This window comes from Malus domestica, chromosome 09 (assembly GCF_042453785.1).
Source record: "Malus domestica chromosome 09, GDT2T_hap1".
NCBI lineage: Eukaryota > Viridiplantae > Streptophyta > Magnoliopsida > Rosales > Rosaceae > Malus > Malus domestica.
Window position 1 is genome coordinate 24,550,322 of NC_091669.1, and position 6,852 is coordinate 24,557,173.

Sequence of the window (6,852 nt, forward strand, 5' to 3'; positions counted from 1 at the left end):
TATTGTATTAGAGAAGGATTGAATTACATTGTAATTCCAACTGAATAGGTTCTCCGAACAAATTCTACATTAGCTTGGGTAGCCATGATATATGATTAGATGTCACTCATGGCTTGTGGGTCCTTCTAGATGATTAAATAAGTAGTCATCAAAGAAGAAGGAGAATTAAAAGTAAGTTTTAATTCACTAAGTGATTGGATAAATACTAATCATTTGGATTGGTACCAATCACCTCACTGCCTTGCTAATTAGAACCTAAAACGATTGTACACCGATACACTCTTGTGGTGAGACAACTAATGGATGATGGAATTAATTAATTGGATTAATTAAGTGTTATGATTAATTAGAAAGTCTAAAGAAATCATATAAACGATAAAAGATCATTTAGGACTTAAAGAAAAGTTCGGGTCCATTCAGGCCCGTTGGGCCCAAACGAATTGGGTCCTTTTATTCAAGCATAGAATGACTTGAGATGATGAAATCCCAAAGTCCAAACCCACACTAAGGAGCCGGCCAATACAAGTGAGAGGAGAGAGAGGGACTCAAGTGGTTGACTCACTTCTTTGACATTTATAAAGGAAGTTTAGTGAAAAAGTTTCATTAGGGTTTTTTTTTTTTTTGTGAGTTCCTTTTCACAAAAGAGAAAACAAGTCTCTCTCTCTCTACACACAAATAGCCGGCCACCAAAGGGATTTTTAGCTAATCATCTTCTCTCCCTCTGGTTATTCCATTATCCATCTCACAACACTAGTGGGTGTGGATCTTTAGAGGTCTTCTACTTTGGAGAGTAAAGGAGAAAGGAGCTCTAAATCTTTCAAGGTGGAGGAAACTAGGAGGGAGGCTAGACTCAAGGAGTTCCAAGAACAAAGAGCTTGGAGGTGGTCCATCCTTGGTCTCAAGTCTAGATCAAGAGGTATAAAAATATACCTTCACTTTGTTCTTCAATATTTTCTTAGATGCATCATATATGAACCTATGCTTCTTGAAGGGGATTTGCATGACTATGGCTTTGATATTATGTGATAACATGCTTCCGTTGAAAATGTATATAAATTTTGAATTGTATATGCATGCTAGTCACTAGAAATCCCACATAAATCTCATTATTTCCCTTCAAGTGGTATCAAGAGCCAAAGGTTTATATTTGATGTGTCCTTTTGGATTTTATGCATATGGGTTTTAATTTTATGTTTGACATATTATTTCTTCATTCAAAATATGTTTATCTTTTGTTTTTCAAATGTTGAAAAATGTGTTTCAAGAGTTGAAAAAGATATGTATGCAAAAAGTGTTTTGGATGCATGAATGAAGAGTGAGTTTTTTGAACAAAATTTGGGGCTTATGTAACATTGGGGAGGGCACGGTTTTGGGGGATTTGTTTGGCTTGTGTTTGTGTTTTATTTTAAGTCCCACACGCACACTTTGAAGCTAGAAAGTAGACGCCTTGTCACTTTTGTTTTTTGGTTTGAAAAATCACCAAGAAAGTACAAATCTTGAAATTGTTTTCATGGTTTTGTTCTTGGTGTTCATGGTTTTGGTTTTGGTGTAAAAGGTTTTGTTTTTGTGTTCATACTTTGTTGTTTGAATTTGGATGGTAAACTTGCCATCAATAGCTTTCCATTGATTGACTCAATACTAGACTTGACTAGGAGACCTTACACCCATCATACCTTTTAAGCCAACTTGCACAAGTGGTGACAAGGAAAAGCTAGGGCTTTTGCTTTATTTTGAAATTAAGGGGACAAGTATGACACACTCCCTCTCCCCATCACATAACCGGCCACTTTATTTGATGGGTCCTCTATGGGCTATTTTGTAATTTAAAAAGTTGATTATACTTTCTAGTATTTACGGTTTAACCCATAACTTTTCATAATTGCATTTCGGCCCCACCTCTTTATGAGATTAAAATATTATGATTTTAATTTTGTTTGTAGCTTAAACTCATCATATAATTATGCCCATATGTACTAAATCTAATTGATTATTTTGCATTCCAATTTAATTATTTAATGTGATTAAGTAGTTAGTAAAATGGTTGACTATGGACTTGTGCCTTAAACGATAATTGAGCTATGAGAAAGGCTGCTAAATTCAAATGGTTTGAACCATGGGAATGTGTTTTAATTGCTATTTCAATTGCACCTCAAAATGTTAGGCATTAATCTTTCTCTCCCTCCTAGTATATGTAATTTGTAGGAATTTGTACAAATCGGTTTGTAATTCTTATTACTTCTTTATCTCTTTCAATTAGTTGATTCCCTCTAGTACTAGACTAGAGTTTCTTTAACTATTGGTAAAGAGACATATTTGCTGATGCACAAAATCGGATGGTCTTGGTACAACGTAAATCTGACCGTGAATCTGCATGTAATGTAAATAACACAAGATGTATCGTGGTTCATTCCAAGGTTTGGGCTACGTCCACATTGAATATGTATTTATCTAAGGGAGAGAGAGAGAGAAGGAGCTCTGTAATGTGAGAGATCTGAGAGGGGGTGAGAGGCTGTAGGAATTGGCCTCCCTTAATTGTGAGGGTGAGGGGTCCTTTTATAGAATAAGGACTCCTTACTTATTACATATTTGCCCCATCCTTTATTACATAATTACATTTAATTCCCCCGAGTATTTATACGAGGTTTAAATACAAGGCCCTAAATATGGTATAAACAGTAGTCCCCAAGTTTTCAGTCAAGAGAGTCTTTTGGCTGGAAACTTCAAATTCAGTCCATATGTGGGCCGAAGTAACTAGATGTTGTCTTGAACTGATGCTCAATATGAGGCGGTGTTCAATCTGAAATGATGCTCAACTAGAAGTAGCACACGTTGCGAGGCTGTTCAGCTCATGGCTTATATTGCCTTGGTTGGCTCGGCTTGTGGCGTTTGAAGGTGAGGGAGTCCCTTTTATAGAATAAGGGCTCACTTCTCAATACATGGATGATGGGCTAGAGTTGATGCTCTCTAATGATGGTGAAGGAGTCCCTTTTATAGAATAAGGGCTCGCTCCTCAATACATAAATGATGGGTTAGGAATGATACTCACGGCGAGACGGTTGCTCAGCTGGCGGCGATGCTCTCTAACGTAGGTGAGGGAGTCCCTTTTATAGAATAAGGGCTCGCTCCTCAATACATAAGTGATGGGTTAGGAGTGATGCTCGCGGCGAGACGGTTGCTCAGCTGGCGGCGATGCTTTCTAATGGTGGTGAATGAGTCTTTTTTATAGAATAAGGGCTCGTTCCTCAATACATAAGTGATGGGTTAGGAGTGCTGCTCGCGGCGAGGCAGTTGTTCAGCTGGCAGCGTTGCTCTCTAATGATGGTGAGGGATTCCCTTTTATAAAATAAGGGCTTGCTCCTCAGTACATGAACAATGGAAGGCTGCACTTGTTATCGAGTTATCGCATCCGACGATCTTCGCCTTCTCTGCTTTGAATCTCTTCACGTAATCGCGAAGTGACTCTTTTGGGTTTTTCTTTACGTTGAACAAGTGATCGGTGATGCGAAATATATAAGCACACAAATTAAACCCTCTTTTTATCAATTGTAGTAAAGTATGTAAGTAGGGATCGTTCTAGGCCGGGGATTAGGAGGGATTGCTAAATCACTTGGAAACTGACTTGAAAACGTAAAAACAAAGTTTAAAACACTAACTAGACTCAAAGAATGCAAAACTATACTTTAAAACACTAAAACAAACCAAAAGACTCAAAACAGCCCCTAAACACTCAAAACTACCTTAAACACACAATCTGGGCAGTTTTGGGACTCTAACACAAACTTGGATGAATTTTGGTTTTCTAATGAACTAAAACACTTAAAAACATAATCTAAGACAAGTTCTAATTAATATGACTCAAAGAAATAAGATGGGGTTGATTTTGGACGAAAATAATTAAATTAAGACAAGAACAAAGTAAACAAATTCTTAGACAAATTTAAGTGAATCAAAACAGATTGTAAAATGAATTTGAATGAAACTTATGGATGGAAGGCTAGCTAGGAGGTTCTTCTCCACATATGTCACACTTGCATACAAAACGATTTCCAGTTGCTTTTCGATAAGCTATGAATACTCAACGCCCCAAATTAACCGTGAATTGCACTAATTAACCCTCAGTTTTTCCACAAGTTATTGGATTGGATGATTGCATACGACAACCCAAAACATTCCCTACAAGTTCCCTACATGAGTTGCATAATAGAGATACAAGCAAGAATCATTAAGTTCTATGAAAAACATAAGCATTGACGAGGCACTCATTACTATGATTTGCATGAAACTTATGCCAAGAATTTACTTAACGTGATTGTGACTAGCAACCTTCACTACTTGTGAATATAAGTTCATAACGATTAGGTGAAACTCCCTTATATTCTAGCGTTAAATTCATGCATGAAAATTAAGCGTGCACTCTCAACCAACATACACAAATCATTTTTTATACGATCGGATAAGTAAATTGAATTCACAACTTATGAATCACAACTGGATGTAATCAAATCATATTGCAAGTATGAACATGGTTTCGAATCACCCCCTAACTAAGAGGGGTTTAGTTGCTCATACTCACAAAGCAAAGATACATAAAATTAGACATTAAAATCAAAGGAAAGAAAACACCTAAAATGCTCCAACTTGGGTAGCAAGTGCATCCAAGAATTCTCCTTTGCTTGCTTGCGGCAGATTGCTTTGTGGACGGATTTTTGGGTAGTTTTATGATGTAGAATGGATGGGGAATGGTATGGAAAGGTTTAGGGTAAGTGTGGAGGAGTGTTTGAGGGTTGGAGGGTGGTGGAGAATTAGGCAAAGAGGGTGGAAGAAGGTGGAGTGGCTGTTATGTTTTCTAGGCACTAGAATGGTGTTTTTGGGGTGTTTTGCTACCTAGGGTGAGTATGGACGAATTTCTGTGATGAATGGTGAATATGAGAGTGTGAACCCTTTGCCAAGGGGTGTAAACATGTATATATAGGCCCCAAAAAGCTTAGAGAATCAGGTTAGGCTAGGGAGAATGCACGGCAAAGAGTGTATGTGGTGTGCAATGGTCCAAGGGTGAAAATGAAGTGATGATGCAAAGTGTGAAGGGTAAAATGGAGTGGTCTTGTAGCTAGGGGACATGAATGATTGTGTACATTGCATAGAGATGGAAAGGGAGGTGAAAATGTGTCAATAAATGGGTCAAAGGTGCAACAACATGTGGTACACAAGGCATGGGATTCCAAATGTGAATGATGGAGCATCAATTGGTGCATGTTATGGTTGTGAAAGTTGTATAAAATTTTGTGGGTGAAGGGAACAAGAGGTATCAAGCAATTAAGTGTAATAATTAAATGAATTGAAGCATGAAATCAGAAATTATGTAGGGGACAAGAGTGATCAAGCATGGCATGGGAATCCAAAGGGAATTCTATGTTGTTTTGCATGGCAATGAAGGCAAGTTGGGGTGACAAATTTTTGGGCTGAGTTCTTCATCTTTTGGACCATAATTCTTCACATTCTTGGCCTCTTTAGTTCTCAAATTCGTCCATCCACTTTGGCCCAAATATGTGACATGCATTCCAAGCTCCATTTTGCTCCAAAATGCTCCAAAATGCATCTTCTTGCCTACTTTGTCCATAAAATCTGAAAACACACGAAAATGACTTTAAACATTAAAATAACTAAGGAAACACGACATAAATGCACAAGAACAAGCCAACTAAGTCGCATAAATATGCTCCTATCAATTCTTCACTTACAAATTGTTGTATGAAGAAATGAGAGTTGCCTTCAACAACTCTTGAAAGTTTGTAATTATGTTTAGAACTTAATGGTTGGTTGATAAAAATAGTCCATCAACATGGACTTATGATGATTTTGAATCATTGAGTGTTAAAGGGTTAAACCACTTCTAGAGACGGAAACTAGGCAAGGACTTCACCTTTGTGTCCCTATCCAAATGGTTCACTAAGTTTATTGTAAACTATATAGTGAACAATAACCACACACTCTCCAAATCGTTTGATGTGTATAAGACAATTGAAATAAGTTTCAAGAGAGATAGTGGGAGTTTAGGGACCATGACTATTGTAGTCAAAGGAGAAGTCAAATGAAGAAGGGGAAATAACTCCAAGGGAACAAACTTTCTTTATGAAAGGATGGACATTGGAAGGGGTATTTACAAGAAATGTCTTGCAAGTGTCAAGAACACACCTTTCGAAGGTGTTGTAAATTGTTCTTGAAAAATTCAAAACAATTGGTTCTTCTACTTGAATGCTTGATTCCGTATTAGTAACTATGTTTTACAATCGTTGTCAAAGTGTGGCTAATAAGAAGTAGAAGATTAATGAGAGAAGAGAAAGTACTTCACATTCGGAACGTGAATCAAATATAGATCTCTGCGAAAGCAGGTAGTACTTACTTCCTCATATGAACTACCAAAGAAAATGGAAAAACAAAGATTGTCTTTACATTCCAATTTGAATAAAGGAACTTAATTCCGTATGAGAAATGGATGAATGTTTTGCTTGACAAAACATTGTTCTTCATTAATGAATGATTAGATTATTGTAATCTAATTGATTATCTCTATAGTAGAGATCATATGGTAGTGTTAATTGTTTAGAATATAACGATGCTTAAAACCCAAAAGGTTGCAAGGTAGTGACTAATCCCAACTGAGTTGTGATACCTCTAAAACATAAATTACGAGTTGGTCATAGATGGATGCTTTGGATCGTTAGATCCGGATCCAATGCCTTCTTGTTAAAATTGTATAGAGGCAAAATGTTTGAATCTTTATTCTTTTGGAAAGGAAGAAAGAATCACAAAGTTGTTGAGGTTAAATCACTTAGATGTTAGTGGCATTTGTCC